The sequence below is a fragment of the Pungitius pungitius genome, unplaced genomic scaffold (genome assembly GCF_949316345.1).
Source record: "Pungitius pungitius unplaced genomic scaffold, fPunPun2.1 scaffold_33, whole genome shotgun sequence".
In the NCBI taxonomy this organism is placed as follows: Eukaryota; Metazoa; Chordata; class Actinopteri; order Perciformes; family Gasterosteidae; genus Pungitius; species Pungitius pungitius.
Window position 1 is genome coordinate 192,527 of NW_026909866.1, and position 15,998 is coordinate 208,524.

Sequence of the window (15,998 nt, forward strand, 5' to 3'; positions counted from 1 at the left end):
GGGTTCGATTCCCTGACGGGGAGAGTCTTCGTCAAACAGTAAGCGTATGCTCAGACTGGAAGCGTAGTCTTTTTTAATTGACCAAGTGAATCATTTTCTTTTGCAGACAGCGCGGGAAAAAGGTCAATGTTTCCGCCCAGTTTCGAACTGGGGACCTTTCGCGTGTTAGGCGAACGTGATAACCACTACACTACGGAAACCACAGCTAGGTTTCTTTTGAACATATGCCTGCTCTTTGCGGAAGATCTTGATCTGATGGCTGATCTGAAGAGAATATAGTGGACAGTATCTCTGCCTGTCACGCAGAAGACCAGGGTTCGATTCCCTGACGGGTAGAGTCTTCGTCAAACAGTAAGCGTATGCTCAGACTGGAAGCGTAGTCTTTTTTAATTGACCAAGTTAATCATTTTCTTTTGCAGACAGGGCGGGAAAAAGGTCAATGTTTCCGCCCAGTTTCGAACTGGGGACCTTTCGCGTGTTAGGCGAACGTGATAACCACTACACTACGGAAACCACGGCTAGGTTTCTTTTGAACATATGCCTGCTCTTTGCGGAAGATCTTGATCTGATGGCTGATCTGATGAGAATATAGTGGACAGTATCTCTGCCTGTCACGCAGAAGACCAGGGTTCGATTCCCTGACGGGGAGAGTCTTCGTCAAACAGTAAGCGTATGCTCCGACTGGAAGCGTAGTCTTTTTTAATTGACCAAATGAATCATTTTCTTTTGCAGACAGGGCGGGAAAAAGGTCAATGTTTCCGCCCAGTTTTGAACTGGGGACCTTTCGCGTGTTAGGCGAACGTGATAACCACTACACTACGGAAACCAAGGCTAGGTTTCTTTTGAACATATGCCTGCTCTTTGCGGAAGATCTTGATCTGATGGCTAAACTGATGAGAATATAGTGGACAGTATCTCTGCCTGTCACGCAGAAGAACAGGGTTCGATTCCCTGACGGGGAGAGTCTTCGTCAAACAGTAAGCGTATGCTCAGACTGGAAGCGTAGTCTTTTTTAATTGACCAAGTGAATCATTTTCTTTTGCAGACAGCGCGGGAAAAAGGTCAATGTTTCCGCCCAGTTTCGAACTGGGGACCTTTCGCGTGTTAGGCGAACGTGATAACCACTACACTACGGAAACCACAGCTAGGTTTCTTTTGAACATATGCCTGCTCTTTGCGGGAGATCTTGATCTGATGGCTGATCTGATGAGAATATAGTGGACAGTATCTCTGCCTGTCACGCAGAAGACCAGGGTTCGATTCCCTGACGGGGAGAGTCTTCGTCAAACAGTAAGCGTATGCTCAGACTGGAAGCGTAGTCTTTTTTAATTGACCAAGTGAATCATTTTCTTTTGCAGACAGCGCGGGAAAAAGGTCAATGTTTCCGCCCAGTTTCGAACTGGGGACCTTTCGCGTGTTAGGCGAACGTGATAACCACTACACTACGGAAACCACAGCTAGGTTTCTTTTGAACATATGCCTGCTCTTTGCGGAAGATCTTGATCTGATGGCTGATCTGAAGAGAATATAGTGGACAGTATCTCTGCCTGTCACGCAGAAGACCAGGGTTCGATTCCCTGACGGGGAGAGTCTTCGTCAAACAGTAAGCGTATGCTCCGACTGGAAGCGTAGTCTTTTTTAATTGACCAAATGAATCATTTTCTTTTGCAGACAGGGCGGGAAAAAGGTCAATGTTTCCGCCCAGTTTTGAACTGGGGACCTTTCGCGTGTTAGGCGAACGTGATAACCACTACACTACGGAAACCAAGGCTAGGTTTCTTTTGAACATATGCCTGCTCTTTGCGGAAGATCTTGATCTGATGGCTGATCTGATGAGAATATAGTGGACAGTATCTCTGCCTGTCACGCAGAAGACCAGGGTTCGATTCCCTGATGGGGAGAGTCTTCGTCAAACAGTAAGCGTATGCTCAGACTGGAAGCGTAGTCTTTTTTAATTGACCAAGTGAATCATTTTCTTTTGCAGACAGCGCGGGAAAAAGGTCAATGTTTCCGCCCAGTTTCGAACTGGGGACCTTTCGCGTGTTAGGCGAACGTGATAACCACTACACTACGGAAACCACAGCTAGGTTTCTTTTGAACATATGCCTGCTCTTTGCGGGAGATCTTGATCTGATGGCTGATCTGATGAGAATATAGTGGACAGTATCTCTGCCTGTCACGCAGAAGACCAGGGTTCGATTCCCTGACGGGGAGAGTCTTCGTCAAACAGTAAGCGTATGCTCAGACTGGAAGCGTAGTCTTTTTTAATTGACCAAGTGAATCATTTTCTTTTGCAGACAGCGCGGGAAAAAGGTCAATGTTTCCGCCCAGTTTCGAACTGGGGACCTTTCGCGTGTTAGGCGAACGTGATAACCACTACACTACGGAAACCACAGCTAGGTTTCTTTTGAACATATGCCTGCTCTTTGCGGAAGATCTTGATCTGATGGCTGATCTGAAGAGAATATAGTGGACAGTATCTCTGCCTGTCACGCAGAAGACCAGGGTTCGATTCCTTGACGGGGAGAGTCTTCGTCAAACAGTAAGCGTATGCTCAGACTGGAAGCGTAGTCTTTTTTAATTGACCAAGTGAATCATTTTCTTTTGCAGACAGGGCGGGAAAAAGGTCAATGTTTCCGCCCAGTTTTGAACTGGGGACCTTTCGCGTGTTAGGCGAACGTGATAACCACTACACTACGGAAACCAAGGCTAGGTTTCTTTTGAACATATGCCTGCTCTTTGCGGAAGATCTTGATCTGATGGCTGATCTGATGAGAATATAGTGGACAGTATCTCTGCCTGTCACGCAGAAGAACAGGGTTCGATTCCCTGACGGGGAGAGTCTTCGTCAAACAGTAAGCGTATGCTCAGACTGGAAGCGTAGTCTTTTTTAATTGACCAAGTGAATCATTTTCTTTTGCAGACAGCGCGGGAAAAAGGTCAATGTTTCCGCCCAGTTTCGAACTGGGGACCTTTCGCGTGTTAGGCGAACGTGATAACCACTACACTACGGAAACCACAGCTAGGTTTCTTTTGAACATATGCCTGCTCTTTGCGGGAGATCTTGATCTGATGGCTGATCTGATGAGAATATAGTGGACAGTATCTCTGCCTGTCACGCAGAAGACCAGGGTTCGATTCCCTGACGGGGAGAGTCTTCGTCAAACAGTAAGCGTATGCTCAGACTGGAAGCGTAGTCTTTTTTAATTGACCAAGTGAATCATTTTCTTTTGCAGACAGCGCGGGAAAAAGGTCAATGTTTCCGCCCAGTTTCGAACTGGGGACCTTTCGCGTGTTAGGCGAACGTGATAACCACTACACTACGGAAACCACAGCTAGGTTTCTTTTGAACATATGCCTGCTCTTTGCGGAAGATCTTGATCTGATGGCTGATCTGAAGAGAATATAGTGGACAGTATCTCTGCCTGTCACGCAGAAGACCAGGGTTCGATTCCTTGACGGGGAGAGTCTTCGTCAAACAGTAAGCGTATGCTCAGACTGGAAGCGTAGTCTTTTTTAATTGACCAAGTGAATCATTTTCTTTTGCAGACAGGGCGGGAAAAAGGTCAATGTTTCCGCCCAGTTTTGAACTGGGGACCTTTCGCGTGTTAGGCGAACGTGATAACCACTACACTACGGAAACCAAGGCTAGGTTTCTTTTGAACATATGCCTGCTCTTTGCGGAAGATCTTGATCTGATGGCTGATCTGATGAGAATATAGTGGACAGTATCTCTGCCTGTCACGCAGAAGAACAGGGTTCGATTCCCTGACGGGGAGAGTCTTCGTCAAACAGTAAGCGTATGCTCAGACTGGAAGCGTAGTCTTTTTTAATTGACCAAGTGAATCATTTTCTTTTGCAGACAGCGCGGGAAAAAGGTCAATGTTTCCGCCCAGTTTCGAACTGGGGACCTTTCGCGTGTTAGGCGAACGTGATAACCACTACACTACGGAAACCACAGCTAGGTTTCTTTTGAACATATGCCTGCTCTTTGCGGAAGATCTTGATCTGATGGCTTATCTGAAGAGAATATAGTGGACAGTATCTCTGCCTGTCACGCAGAAGACCAGGGTTCGATTCCCTGACGGGTAGAGTCTTCGTCAAACAGTAAGCGTATGCTCCGACTGGAAGCGTAGTCTTTTTTAATTGACCAAATGAATCATTTTCTTTTGCAGACAGGGCGGGAAAAAGGTCAATGTTTCCGCCCAGTTTTGAACTGGGGACCTTTCGCGTGTTAGGCGAACGTGATAACCACTACACTACGGAAACCAAGGCTAGGTTTCTTTTGAACATATGCCTGCTCTTTGCGGAAGATCTTGATCTGATGGCTGATCTGATGAGAATATAGTGGACAGTATCTCTGCCTGTCACGCAGAAGAACAGGGTTCGATTCCCTGACGGGGAGAGTCTTCGTCAAACAGTAAGCGTATGCTCAGACTGGAAGCGTAGTCTTTTTTAATTGACCAAGTGAATCATTTTCTTTTGCAGACAGCGCGGGAAAAAGGTCAATGTTTCCGCCCAGTTTCGAACTGGGGACCTTTCGCGTGTTAGGCGAACGTGATAACCACTACACTACGGAAACCACAGCTAGGTTTCTTTTGAACATATGCCTGCTCTTTGCGGAAGATCTTGATCTGATGGCTGATCTGAAGAGAATATAGTGGACAGTATCTCTGCCTGTCACGCAGAAGACCAGGGTTCGATTCCCTGACGGGTAGAGTCTTCGTCAAACAGTAAGCGTATGCTCAGACTGGAAGCGTAGTCTTTTTTAATTGACCAAGTTAATCATTTTCTTTTGCAGACAGGGCGGGAAAAAGGTCAATGTTTCCGCCCAGTTTCGAACTGGGGACCTTTCGCGTGTTAGGCGAACGTGATAACCACTACACTACGGAAACCACGGCTAGGTTTCTTTTGAACATATGCCTGCTCTTTGCGGAAGATCTTGATCTGATGGCTGATCTGATGAGAATATAGTGGACAGTATCTCTGCCTGTCACGCAGAAGACCAGGGTTCGATTCCCTGACGGGGAGAGTCTTCGTCAAACAGTAAGCGTATGCTCCGACTGGAAGCGTAGTCTTTTTTAATTGACCAAATGAATCATTTTCTTTTGCAGACAGGGCGGGAAAAAGGTCAATGTTTCCGCCCAGTTTTGAACTGGGGACCTTTCGCGTGTTAGGCGAACGTGATAACCACTACACTACGGAAACCAAGGCTAGGTTTCTTTTGAACATATGCCTGCTCTTTGCGGAAGATCTTGATCTGATGGCTGATCTGATGAGAATATAGTGGACAGTATCTCTGCCTGTCACGCAGAAGAACAGGGTTCGATTCCCTGACGGGGAGAGTCTTCGTCAAACAGTAAGCGTATGCTCAGACTGGAAGCGTAGTCTTTTTTAATTGACCAAGTGAATCATTTTCTTTTGCAGACAGCGCGGGAAAAAGGTCAATGTTTCCGCCCAGTTTCGAACTGGGGACCTTTCGCGTGTTAGGCGAACGTGATAACCACTACACTACGGAAACCACAGCTAGGTTTCTTTTGAACATATGCCTGCTCTTTGCGGGAGATCTTGATCTGATGGCTGATCTGATGAGAATATAGTGGACAGTATCTCTGCCTGTCACGCAGAAGACCAGGGTTCGATTCCCTGACGGGGAGAGTCTTCGTCAAACAGTAAGCGTATGCTCAGACTGGAAGCGTAGTCTTTTTTAATTGACCAAGTGAATCATTTTCTTTTGCAGACAGCGCGGGAAAAAGGTCAATGTTTCCGCCCAGTTTCGAACTGGGGACCTTTCGCGTGTTAGGCGAACGTGATAACCACTACACTACGGAAACCACAGCTAGGTTTCTTTTGAACATATGCCTGCTCTTTGCGGAAGATCTTGATCTGATGGCTGATCTGAAGAGAATATAGTGGACAGTATCTCTGCCTGTCACGCAGAAGACCAGGGTTCGATTCCCTGACGGGGAGAGTCTTCGTCAAACAGTAAGCGTATGCTCCGACTGGAAGCGTAGTCTTTTTTAATTGACCAAATGAATCATTTTCTTTTGCAGACAGGGCGGGAAAAAGGTCAATGTTTCCGCCCAGTTTTGAACTGGGGACCTTTCGCGTGTTAGGCGAACGTGATAACCACTACACTACGGAAACCAAGGCTAGGTTTCTTTTGAACATATGCCTGCTCTTTGCGGAAGATCTTGATCTGATGGCTGATCTGATGAGAATATAGTGGACAGTATCTCTGCCTGTCACGCAGAAGAACAGGGTTCGATTCCCTGACGGGGAGAGTCTTCGTCAAACAGTAAGCGTATGCTCAGACTGGAAGCGTAGTCTTTTTTAATTGACCAAGTGAATCATTTTCTTTTGCAGACAGCGCGGGAAAAAGGTCAATGTTTCCGCCCAGTTTCGAACTGGGGACCTTGCGCGTGTTAGGCGAACGTGATAACCACTACACTACGGAAACCACAGCTAGGTTTCTTTTGAACTATACCTGCTCTTTGCGGAAGATCTTGATCTGATGGCTGATCTGAAGAGAATATAGTGGACAGTATCTCTGCCTGTCACGCAGAAGACCAGGGTTCGATTCCCTGACGGGTAGAGTCTTCGTCAAACAGTAAGCGTATGCTCAGACTGGAAGCGTAGTCTTTTTTAATTGACCAAGTTAATCATTTTCTTTTGCAGACAGGGCGGGAAAAAGGTCAATGTTTCCGCCCAGTTTCGAACTGGGGACCTTTCGCGTGTTAGGCGAACGTGATAACCACTACACTACGGAAACCACGGCTAGGTTTCTTTTGAACATATGCCTGCTCTTTGCGGAAGATCTTGATCTGATGGCTGATCTGATGAGAATATAGTGGACAGTATCTCTGCCTGTCACGCAGAAGACCAGGGTTCGATTCCCTGACGGGGAGAGTCTTCGTCAAACAGTAAGCGTATGCTCCGACTGGAAGCGTAGTCTTTTTTAATTGACCAAATGAATCATTTTCTTTTGCAGACAGGGCGGGAAAAAGGTCAATGTTTCCGCCCAGTTTTGAACTGGGGACCTTTCGCGTGTTAGGCGAACGTGATAACCACTACACTACGGAAACCAAGGCTAGGTTTCTTTTGAACATATGCCTGCTCTTTGCGGAAGATCTTGATCTGATGGCTGATCTGATGAGAATATAGTGGACAGTATCTCTGCCTGTCACGCAGAAGAACAGGGTTCGATTCCCTGACGGGGAGAGTCTTCGTCAAACAGTAAGCGTATGCTCAGACTGGAAGCGTAGTCTTTTTTAATTGACCAAGTGAATCATTTTCTTTTGCAGACAGCGCGGGAAAAAGGTCAATGTTTCCGCCCAGTTTCGAACTGGGGACCTTTCGCGTGTTAGGCGAACGTGATAACCACTACACTACGGAAACCACAGCTAGGTTTCTTTTGAACATATGCCTGCTCTTTGCGGAAGATCTTGATCTGATGGCTGATCTGAAGAGAATATAGTGGACAGTATCTCTGCCTGTCACGCAGAAGACCAGGGTTCGATTCCCTGACGGGTAGAGTCTTCGTCAAACAGTAAGCGTATGCTCCGACTGGAAGCGTAGTCTTTTTTAATTGACCAAATGAATCATTTTCTTTTGCAGACAGCGCGGGAAAAAGGTCAATGTTTCCGCCCAGTTTCGAACTGGGGACCTTTCGCGTGTTAGGCGAACGTGATAACCACTACACTACGGAAACCACGGCTAGGTTTCTTTTGAACATATGCCTGCTCTTTGCGGAAGATCTTGATCTGATGGCTTATCTGAAGAGAATATAGTGGACAGTATCTCTGCCTGTCACGCAGAAGACCAGGGTTCGATTCCCTGACGGGTAGAGTCTTCGTCAAACAGTAAGCGTATGCTCAGACTGGAAGCGTAGTCTTTTTTAATTGACCAAGTTAATCATTTTCTTTTGCAGACAGGGCGGGAAAAAGGTCAATGTTTCCGCCCAGTTTCGAACTGGGGACCTTTCGCGTGTTAGGCGAACGTGATAACCACTACACTACGGAAACCACAGCTAGGTTTCTTTTGAACATATGCCTGCTCTTTGCGGAAGATCTTGATCTGATGGTTGATCTGAAGAGAATATAGTGGACAGTATCTCTGCCTGTCACGCAGAAGACCAGGGTTCGATTCCCTGACGGGGAGAGTCTTCGTCAAACAGTAAGCGTATGCTCAGACTGGAAGCGTAGTCTTTTTTAATTGACCAAGTGAATCATTTTCTTTTGCAGACAGCGCGGGAAAAAGGTCAATGTTTCCGCCCAGTTTCGAACTGGGGACCTTTCGCGTGTTAGGCGAACGTGATAACCACTACACTACGGAAACCACAGCTAGGTTTCTTTTGAACATATGCCTGCTCTTTGCGGGAGATCTTGATCTGATGGCTGATCTGATGAGAATATAGTGGACAGTATCTCTGCCTGTCACGCAGAAGACCAGGGTTCGATTCCCTGACGGGGAGAGTCTTCGTCAAACAGTAAGCGTATGCTCAGACTGGAAGCGTAGTCTTTTTTAATTGACCAAGTGAATCATTTTCTTTTGCAGACAGCGCGGGAAAAAGGTCAATGTTTCCGCCCAGTTTCGAACTGGGGACCTTTCGCGTGTTAGGCGAACGTGATAACCACTACACTACGGAAACCACAGCTAGGTTTCTTTTGAACATATGCCTGCTCTTTGCGGAAGATCTTGATCTGATGGCTGATCTGAAGAGAATATAGTGGACAGTATCTCTGCCTGTCACGCAGAAGACCAGGGTTCGATTCCCTGACGGGGAGAGTCTTCGTCAAACAGTAAGCGTATGCTCCGACTGGAAGCGTAGTCTTTTTTAATTGACCAAATGAATCATTTTCTTTTGCAGACAGGGCGGGAAAAAGGTCAATGTTTCCGCCCAGTTTTGAACTGGGGACCTTTCGCGTGTTAGGCGAACGTGATAACCACTACACTACGGAAACCAAGGCTAGGTTTCTTTTGAACATATGCCTGCTCTTTGCGGAAGATCTTGATCTGATGGCTGATCTGATGAGAATATAGTGGACAGTATCTCTGCCTGTCACGCAGAAGAACAGGGTTCGATTCCCTGACGGGGAGAGTCTTCGTCAAACAGTAAGCGTATGCTCAGACTGGAAGCGTAGTCTTTTTTAATTGACCAAGTGAATCATTTTCTTTTGCAGACAGCGCGGGAAAAAGGTCAATGTTTCCGCCCAGTTTCGAACTGGGGACCTTTCAAGTGTTAGGCGAACGTGATAACCACTACACTACGGAAACCACAGCTAGGTTTCTTTTGAACATATGCCTGCTCTTTGCGGAAGATCTTGATCTGATGGCTGATCTGAAGAGAATATAGTGGACAGTATCTCTGCCTGTCACGCAGAAGACCAGGGTTCGATTCCCTGACGGGTAGAGTCTTCGTCAAACAGTAAGCGTATGCTCAGACTGGAAGCGTAGTCTTTTTTAATTGACCAAGTTAATCATTTTCTTTTGCAGACAGGGCGGGAAAAAGGTCAATCTTTCCGCCCAGTTTCGAACTGGGGACCTTTCGCGTGTTAGGCGAACGTGATAACCACTACACTACGGAAACCACGGCTAGGTTTCTTTTGAACATATGCCTGCTCTTTGCGGAAGATCTTGATCTGATGGCTGATCTGATGAGAATATAGTGGACAGTATCTCTGCCTGTCACGCAGAAGACCAGGGTTCGATTCCCTGACGGGGAGAGTCTTCGTCAAACAGTAAGCGTATGCTCCGACTGGAAGCGTAGTCTTTTTTAATTGACCAAATGAATCATTTTCTTTTGCAGACAGGGCGGGAAAAAGGTCAATGTTTCCGCCCAGTTTTGAACTGGGGACCTTTCGCGTGTTAGGCGAACGTGATAACCACTACACTACGGAAACCAAGGCTAGGTTTCTTTTGAACATATGCCTGCTCTTTGCGGAAGATCTTGATCTGATGGCTGATCTGATGAGAATATAGTGGACAGTATCTCTGCCTGTCACGCAGAAGAACAGGGTTCGATTCCCTGACGGGGAGAGTCTTCGTCAAACAGTAAGCGTATGCTGAGACTGGAAGCGTAGTCTTTTTTAATTGACCAAGTGAATCATTTTCTTTTGCAGACAGCGCGGGAAAAAGGTCAATGTTTCCGCCCAGTTTCGAACTGGGGACCTTTCGCGTGTTAGGCGAACGTGATAACCACTACACTACGGAAACCACAGCTAGGTTTCTTTTGAACATATGCCTGCTCTTTGCGGAAGATCTTGATCTGATGGCTGATCTGAAGAGAATATAGTGGACAGTATCTCTGCCTGTCACGCAGAAGACCAGGGTTCGATTCCCTGACGGGTAGAGTCTTCGTCAAACAGTAAGCGTATGCTCAGACTGGAAGCGTAGTCTTTTTTAATTGACCAAGTTAATCATTTTCTTTTGCAGACAGGGCGGGAAAAAGGTCAATCTTTCCGCCCAGTTTCGAACTGGGGACCTTTCGCGTGTTAGGCGAACGTGATAACCACTACACTACGGAAACCACGGCTAGGTTTCTTTTGAACATATGCCTGCTCTTTGCGGAAGATCTTGATCTGATGGCTGATCTGATGAGAATATAGTGGACAGTATCTCTGCCTGTCACGCAGAAGACCAGGGTTCGATTCCCTGACGGGGAGAGTCTTCGTCAAACAGTAAGCGTATGCTCCGACTGGAAGCGTAGTCTTTTTTAATTGACCAAATGAATCATTTTCTTTTGCAGACAGGGCGGGAAAAAGGTCAATGTTTCCGCCCAGTTTTGAACTGGGGACCTTTCGCGTGTTAGGCAAACGTGATAACCACTACACTACGGAAACCAAGGCTAGGTTTCTTTTGAACATATGCCTGCTCTTTGCGGAAGATCTTGATCTGATGGCTGATCTGATGAGAATATAGTGGACAGTATCTCTGCCTGTCACGCAGAAGAACAGGGTTCGATTCCCTGACGGGGAGAGTCTTCGTCAAACAGTAAGCGTATGCTGAGACTGGAAGCGTAGTCTTTTTTAATTGACCAAGTGAATCATTTTCTTTTGCAGACAGCGCGGGAAAAAGGTCAATGTTTCCGCCCAGTTTCGAACTGGGGACCTTTCGCGTGTTAGGCGAACGTGATAACCACTACACTACGGAAACCACAGCTAGGTTTCTTTTGAACATATGCCTGCTCTTTGCGGAAGATCTTGATCTGATGGCTGATCTGAAGAGAATATAGTGGACAGTATCTCTGCCTGTCACGCAGAAGACCAGGGTTCGATTCCCTGACGGGTAGAGTCTTCGTCAAACAGTAAGCGTATGCTCAGACTGGAAGCGTAGTCTTTTTTAATTGACCAAGTTAATCATTTTCTTTTGCAGACAGGGCGGGAAAAAGGTCAATGTTTCCGCCCAGTTTCGAACTGGGGACCTTTCGCGTGTTAGGCGAACGTGATAACCACTACACTACGGAAACCACGGCTAGGTTTCTTTTGAACATATGCCTGCTCTTTGCGGAAGATCTTGATCTGATGGCTGATCTGATGAGAATATAGTGGACAGTATCTCTGCCTGTCACGCAGAAGACCAGGGTTCGATTCCCTGACGGGGAGAGTCTTCGTCAAACAGTAAGCGTATGCTCCGACTGGAAGCGTAGTCTTTTTTAATTGACCAAATGAATCATTTTCTTTTGCAGACAGGGCGGGAAAAAGGTCAATGTTTCCGCCCAGTTTTGAACTGGGGACCTTTCGCGTGTTAGGCGAACGTGATAACCACTACACTACGGAAACCAAGGCTAGGTTTCTTTTGAACATATGCCTGCTCTTTGCGGAAGATCTTGATCTGATGGCTGATCTGATGAGAATATAGTGGACAGTATCTCTGCCTGTCACGCAGAAGAACAGGGTTCGATTCCCTGACGGGGAGAGTCTTCGTCAAACAGTAAGCGTATGCTCAGACTGGAAGCGTAGTCTTTTTTAATTGACCAAGTGAATCATTTTCTTTTGCAGACAGCGCGGGAAAAAGGTCAATGTTTCCGCCCAGTTTCGAACTGGGGACCTTTCGCGTGTTAGGCGAACGTGATAACCACTACACTACGGAAACCACAGCTAGGTTTCTTTTGAACATATGCCTGCTCTTTGCGGAAGATCTTGATCTGATGGCTGATCTGAAGAGAATATAGTGGACAGTATCTCTGCCTGTCACGCAGAAGACCAGGGTTCGATTCCCTGACGGGTAGAGTCTTCGTCAAACAGTAAGCGTATGCTCCGACTGGAAGCGTAGTCTTTTTTAATTGACCAAATGAATCATTTTCTTTTGCAGACAGCGCGGGAAAAAGGTCAATGTTTCCGCCCAGTTTCGAACTGGGGACCTTTCGCGTGTTAGGCGAACGTGATAACCACTACACTACGGAAACCACAGCTAGGTTTCTTTTGAACATATGCCTGCTCTTTGCGGAAGATCTTGATCTGATGGCTGATCTGAAGAGAATATAGTGGACAGTATCTCTGCCTGTCACGCAGAAGACCAGGGTTCGATTCCCTGACGGGTAGAGTCTTCGTCAAACAGTAAGCGTATGCTCAGACTGGAAGCGTAGTCTTTTTTAATTGACCAAGTTAATCATTTTCTTTTGCAGACAGGGCGGGAAAAAGGTCAATGTTTCCGCCCAGTTTCGAACTGGGGACCTTTCGCGTGTTAGGCGAACGTGATAACCACTACACTACGGAAACCACGGCTAGGTTTCTTTTGAACATATGCCTGCTCTTTGCGGAAGATCTTGATCTGATGGCTGATCTGATGAGAATATAGTGGACAGTATCTCTGCCTGTCACGCAGAAGACCAGGGTTCGATTCCCTGACGGGGAGAGTCTTCGTCAAACAGTAAGCGTATGCTCCGACTGGAAGCGTAGTCTTTTTTAATTGACCAAATGAATCATTTTCTTTTGCAGACAGGGCGGGAAAAAGGTCAATGTTTCCGCCCAGTTTTGAACTGGGGACCTTTCGCGTGTTAGGCGAACGTGATAACCACTACACTACGGAAACCAAGGCTAGGTTTCTTTTGAACATATGCCTGCTCTTTGCGGAAGATCTTGATCTGATGGCTGATCTGATGAGAATATAGTGGACAGTATCTCTGCCTGTCACGCAGAAGAACAGGGTTCGATTCCCTGACGGGGAGAGTCTTCGTCAAACAGTAAGCGTATGCTCAGACTGGAAGCGTAGTCTTTTTTAATTGACCAAGTGAATCATTTTCTTTTGCAGACAGCGCGGGAAAAAGGTCAATGTTTCCGCCCAGTTTCGAACTGGGGACCTTTCGCGTGTTAGGCGAACGTGATAACCACTACACTACGGAAACCACAGCTAGGTTTCTTTTGAACATATGCCTGCTCTTTGCGGGAGATCTTGATCTGATGGCTGATCTGATGAGAATATAGTGGACAGTATCTCTGCCTGTCACGCAGAAGACCAGGGTTCGATTCCCTGACGGGGAGAGTCTTCGTCAAACAGTAAGCGTATGCTCAGACTGGAAGCGTAGTCTTTTTTTAATTGACCAAGTGAATCATTTTCTTTTGCAGACAGCGCGGGAAAAAGGTCAATGTTTCCGCCCAGTTTCGAACTGGGGACCTTTCGCGTGTTAGGCGAACGTGATAACCACTACACTACGGAAACCACAGCTAGGTTTCTTTTGAACATATGCCTGCTCTTTGCGGAAGATCTTGATCTGATGGCTGATCTGAAGAGAATATAGTGGACAGTATCTCTGCCTGTCACGCAGAAGACCAGGGTTCGATTCCCTGACGGGGAGAGTCTTCGTCAAACAGTAAGCGTATGCTCCGACTGGAAGCGTAGTCTTTTTTAATTGACCAAATGAATCATTTTCTTTTGCAGACAGGGCGGGAAAAAGGTCAATGTTTCCGCCCAGTTTTGAACTGGGGACCTTTCGCGTGTTAGGCGAACGTGATAACCACTACACTACGGAAACCAAGGCTAGGTTTCTTTTGAACATATGCCTGCTCTTTGCGGAAGATCTTGATCTGATGGCTGATCTGATGAGAATATAGTGGACAGTATCTCTGCCTGTCACGCAGAAGAACAGGGTTCGATTCCCTGACGGGGAGAGTCTTCGTCAAACAGTAAGCGTATGCTCAGACTGGAAGCGTAGTCTTTTTTAATTGACCAAGTGAATCATTTTCTTTTGCAGACAGCGCGGGAAAAAGGTCAATGTTTCCGCCCAGTTTCGAACTGGGGACCTTGCGCGTGTTAGGCGAACGTGATAACCACTACACTACGGAAACCACAGCTAGGTTTCTTTTGAACTATACCTGCTCTTTGCGGAAGATCTTGATCTGATGGCTGATCTGAAGAGAATATAGTGGACAGTATCTCTGCCTGTCACGCAGAAGACCAGGGTTCGATTCCCTGACGGGTAGAGTCTTCGTCAAACAGTAAGCGTATGCTCAGACTGGAAGCGTAGTCTTTTTTAATTGACCAAGTTAATCATTTTCTTTTGCAGACAGGGCGGGAAAAAGGTCAATGTTTCCGCCCAGTTTCGAACTGGGGACCTTTCGCGTGTTAGGCGAACGTGATAACCACTACACTACGGAAACCACGGCTAGGTTTCTTTTGAACATATGCCTGCTCTTTGCGGAAGATCTTGATCTGATGGCTGATCTGATGAGAATATAGTGGACAGTATCTCTGCCTGTCACGCAGAAGACCAGGGTTCGATTCCCTGACGGGGAGAGTCTTCGTCAAACAGTAAGCGTATGCTCAGACTGGAAGCGTAGTCTTTTTTAATTGACCAAGTGAATCATTTTCTTTTGCAGACAGCGCGGGAAAAAGGTCAATGTTTCCGCCCAGTTTCGAACTGGGGACCTTTCGCGTGTTAGGCGAACGTGATAACCACTACACTACGGAAACCACAGCTAGGTTTCTTTTGAACATATGCCTGCTCTTTGCGGGAGATCTTGATCTGATGGCTGATCTGATGAGAATATAGTGGACAGTATCTCTGCCTGTCACGCAGAAGACCAGGGTTCGATTCCCTGACGGGGAGAGTCTTCGTCAAACAGTAAGCGTATGCTCAGACTGGAAGCGTAGTCTTTTTTTAATTGACCAAGTGAATCATTTTCTTTTGCAGACAGCGCGGGAAAAAGGTCAATGTTTCCGCCCAGTTTCGAACTGGGGACCTTTCGCGTGTTAGGCGAACGTGATAACCACTACACTACGGAAACCACAGCTAGGTTTCTTTTGAACATATGCCTGCTCTTTGCGGAAGATCTTGATCTGATGGCTGATCTGAAGAGAATATAGTGGACAGTATCTCTGCCTGTCACGCAGAAGACCAGGGTTCGATTCCCTGACGGGGAGAGTCTTCGTCAAACAGTAAGCGTATGCTCCGACTGGAAGCGTAGTCTTTTTTAATTGACCAAATGAATCATTTTCTTTTGCAGACAGGGCGGGAAAAAGGTCAATGTTTCCGCCCAGTTTTGAACTGGGGACCTTTCGCGTGTTAGGCGAACGTGATAACCACTACACTACGGAAACCAAGGCTAGGTTTCTTTTGAACATATGCCTGCTCTTTGCGGAAGATCTTGATCTGATGGCTGATCTGATGAGAATATAGTGGACAGTATCTCTGCCTGTCACGCAGAAGAACAGGGTTCGATTCCCTGACGGGGAGAGTCTTCGTCAAACAGTAAGCGTATGCTCAGACTGGAAGCGTAGTCTTTTTTAATTGACCAAGTGAATCATTTTCTTTTGCAGACAGCGCGGGAAAAAGGTCAATGTTTCCGCCCAGTTTCGAACTGGGGACCTTGCGCGTGTTAGGCGAACGTGATAACCACTACACTACGGAAACCACAGCTAGGTTTCTTTTGAACTATACCTGCTCTTTGCGGAAGATCTTGATCTGATGGCTGATCTGAAGAGAATATAGTGGACAGTATCTCTGCCTGTCACGCAGAAGACCAGGGTTCGATTCCCTGACGGGTAGAGTCTTCGTCAAA

The 15,998-nt window shown here is 46.7% G+C and overlaps 30 non-coding genes across 30 annotated transcripts; all 30 read right to left on the reverse strand.

The window, feature by feature from the left end:
- Positions 1-127: 127 nt before the first annotated feature.
- Positions 128-200, reverse strand: trnav-aac (transfer RNA valine (anticodon AAC)). The gene has a single exon. It is a non-coding gene; the product is annotated as a tRNA-Val (tRNA).
- A 240-nt stretch (positions 201-440) lies between these two features.
- Positions 441-513, reverse strand: trnav-aac (transfer RNA valine (anticodon AAC)). Its single transcript has one exon. It is a non-coding gene; the product is annotated as a tRNA-Val (tRNA).
- Positions 514-1,066: 553 nt separating this feature from the next.
- On the reverse strand, positions 1,067-1,139 carry trnav-aac (transfer RNA valine (anticodon AAC)). Its single transcript has one exon. It is a non-coding gene; the product is annotated as a tRNA-Val (tRNA).
- A 240-nt stretch (positions 1,140-1,379) lies between these two features.
- On the reverse strand, positions 1,380-1,452 carry trnav-aac (transfer RNA valine (anticodon AAC)). The gene has a single exon. It is a non-coding gene; the product is annotated as a tRNA-Val (tRNA).
- A 553-nt stretch (positions 1,453-2,005) lies between these two features.
- On the reverse strand, positions 2,006-2,078 carry trnav-aac (transfer RNA valine (anticodon AAC)). Its single transcript has one exon. It is a non-coding gene; the product is annotated as a tRNA-Val (tRNA).
- Positions 2,079-2,318: 240 nt separating this feature from the next.
- Positions 2,319-2,391, reverse strand: trnav-aac (transfer RNA valine (anticodon AAC)). The gene has a single exon. It is a non-coding gene; the product is annotated as a tRNA-Val (tRNA).
- A 553-nt stretch (positions 2,392-2,944) lies between these two features.
- Positions 2,945-3,017, reverse strand: trnav-aac (transfer RNA valine (anticodon AAC)). The gene has a single exon. It is a non-coding gene; the product is annotated as a tRNA-Val (tRNA).
- A 240-nt stretch (positions 3,018-3,257) lies between these two features.
- Positions 3,258-3,330, reverse strand: trnav-aac (transfer RNA valine (anticodon AAC)). Its single transcript has one exon. It is a non-coding gene; the product is annotated as a tRNA-Val (tRNA).
- A 553-nt stretch (positions 3,331-3,883) lies between these two features.
- Positions 3,884-3,956, reverse strand: trnav-aac (transfer RNA valine (anticodon AAC)). The gene has a single exon. It is a non-coding gene; the product is annotated as a tRNA-Val (tRNA).
- Positions 3,957-4,509: 553 nt separating this feature from the next.
- On the reverse strand, positions 4,510-4,582 carry trnav-aac (transfer RNA valine (anticodon AAC)). The gene has a single exon. It is a non-coding gene; the product is annotated as a tRNA-Val (tRNA).
- Positions 4,583-4,822: 240 nt separating this feature from the next.
- On the reverse strand, positions 4,823-4,895 carry trnav-aac (transfer RNA valine (anticodon AAC)). Its single transcript has one exon. It is a non-coding gene; the product is annotated as a tRNA-Val (tRNA).
- A 553-nt stretch (positions 4,896-5,448) lies between these two features.
- trnav-aac (transfer RNA valine (anticodon AAC)) lies at positions 5,449-5,521 on the reverse strand. The gene has a single exon. It is a non-coding gene; the product is annotated as a tRNA-Val (tRNA).
- Positions 5,522-5,761: 240 nt separating this feature from the next.
- trnav-aac (transfer RNA valine (anticodon AAC)) lies at positions 5,762-5,834 on the reverse strand. Its single transcript has one exon. It is a non-coding gene; the product is annotated as a tRNA-Val (tRNA).
- An 865-nt stretch (positions 5,835-6,699) lies between these two features.
- trnav-aac (transfer RNA valine (anticodon AAC)) lies at positions 6,700-6,772 on the reverse strand. The gene has a single exon. It is a non-coding gene; the product is annotated as a tRNA-Val (tRNA).
- A 553-nt stretch (positions 6,773-7,325) lies between these two features.
- On the reverse strand, positions 7,326-7,398 carry trnav-aac (transfer RNA valine (anticodon AAC)). The gene has a single exon. It is a non-coding gene; the product is annotated as a tRNA-Val (tRNA).
- Positions 7,399-7,638: 240 nt separating this feature from the next.
- trnav-aac (transfer RNA valine (anticodon AAC)) lies at positions 7,639-7,711 on the reverse strand. The gene has a single exon. It is a non-coding gene; the product is annotated as a tRNA-Val (tRNA).
- A 240-nt stretch (positions 7,712-7,951) lies between these two features.
- Positions 7,952-8,024, reverse strand: trnav-aac (transfer RNA valine (anticodon AAC)). Its single transcript has one exon. It is a non-coding gene; the product is annotated as a tRNA-Val (tRNA).
- A 240-nt stretch (positions 8,025-8,264) lies between these two features.
- On the reverse strand, positions 8,265-8,337 carry trnav-aac (transfer RNA valine (anticodon AAC)). The gene has a single exon. It is a non-coding gene; the product is annotated as a tRNA-Val (tRNA).
- Positions 8,338-8,577: 240 nt separating this feature from the next.
- Positions 8,578-8,650, reverse strand: trnav-aac (transfer RNA valine (anticodon AAC)). Its single transcript has one exon. It is a non-coding gene; the product is annotated as a tRNA-Val (tRNA).
- A 1,492-nt stretch (positions 8,651-10,142) lies between these two features.
- On the reverse strand, positions 10,143-10,215 carry trnav-aac (transfer RNA valine (anticodon AAC)). Its single transcript has one exon. It is a non-coding gene; the product is annotated as a tRNA-Val (tRNA).
- An 866-nt stretch (positions 10,216-11,081) lies between these two features.
- On the reverse strand, positions 11,082-11,154 carry trnav-aac (transfer RNA valine (anticodon AAC)). The gene has a single exon. It is a non-coding gene; the product is annotated as a tRNA-Val (tRNA).
- Positions 11,155-11,394: 240 nt separating this feature from the next.
- Positions 11,395-11,467, reverse strand: trnav-aac (transfer RNA valine (anticodon AAC)). The gene has a single exon. It is a non-coding gene; the product is annotated as a tRNA-Val (tRNA).
- A 553-nt stretch (positions 11,468-12,020) lies between these two features.
- On the reverse strand, positions 12,021-12,093 carry trnav-aac (transfer RNA valine (anticodon AAC)). Its single transcript has one exon. It is a non-coding gene; the product is annotated as a tRNA-Val (tRNA).
- A 240-nt stretch (positions 12,094-12,333) lies between these two features.
- On the reverse strand, positions 12,334-12,406 carry trnav-aac (transfer RNA valine (anticodon AAC)). The gene has a single exon. It is a non-coding gene; the product is annotated as a tRNA-Val (tRNA).
- A 240-nt stretch (positions 12,407-12,646) lies between these two features.
- trnav-aac (transfer RNA valine (anticodon AAC)) lies at positions 12,647-12,719 on the reverse strand. Its single transcript has one exon. It is a non-coding gene; the product is annotated as a tRNA-Val (tRNA).
- Positions 12,720-13,272: 553 nt separating this feature from the next.
- trnav-aac (transfer RNA valine (anticodon AAC)) lies at positions 13,273-13,345 on the reverse strand. The gene has a single exon. It is a non-coding gene; the product is annotated as a tRNA-Val (tRNA).
- Positions 13,346-13,586: 241 nt separating this feature from the next.
- On the reverse strand, positions 13,587-13,659 carry trnav-aac (transfer RNA valine (anticodon AAC)). Its single transcript has one exon. It is a non-coding gene; the product is annotated as a tRNA-Val (tRNA).
- An 865-nt stretch (positions 13,660-14,524) lies between these two features.
- Positions 14,525-14,597, reverse strand: trnav-aac (transfer RNA valine (anticodon AAC)). Its single transcript has one exon. It is a non-coding gene; the product is annotated as a tRNA-Val (tRNA).
- A 240-nt stretch (positions 14,598-14,837) lies between these two features.
- On the reverse strand, positions 14,838-14,910 carry trnav-aac (transfer RNA valine (anticodon AAC)). The gene has a single exon. It is a non-coding gene; the product is annotated as a tRNA-Val (tRNA).
- A 241-nt stretch (positions 14,911-15,151) lies between these two features.
- trnav-aac (transfer RNA valine (anticodon AAC)) lies at positions 15,152-15,224 on the reverse strand. Its single transcript has one exon. It is a non-coding gene; the product is annotated as a tRNA-Val (tRNA).
- Positions 15,225-15,998: the final 774 nt, after the last annotated feature.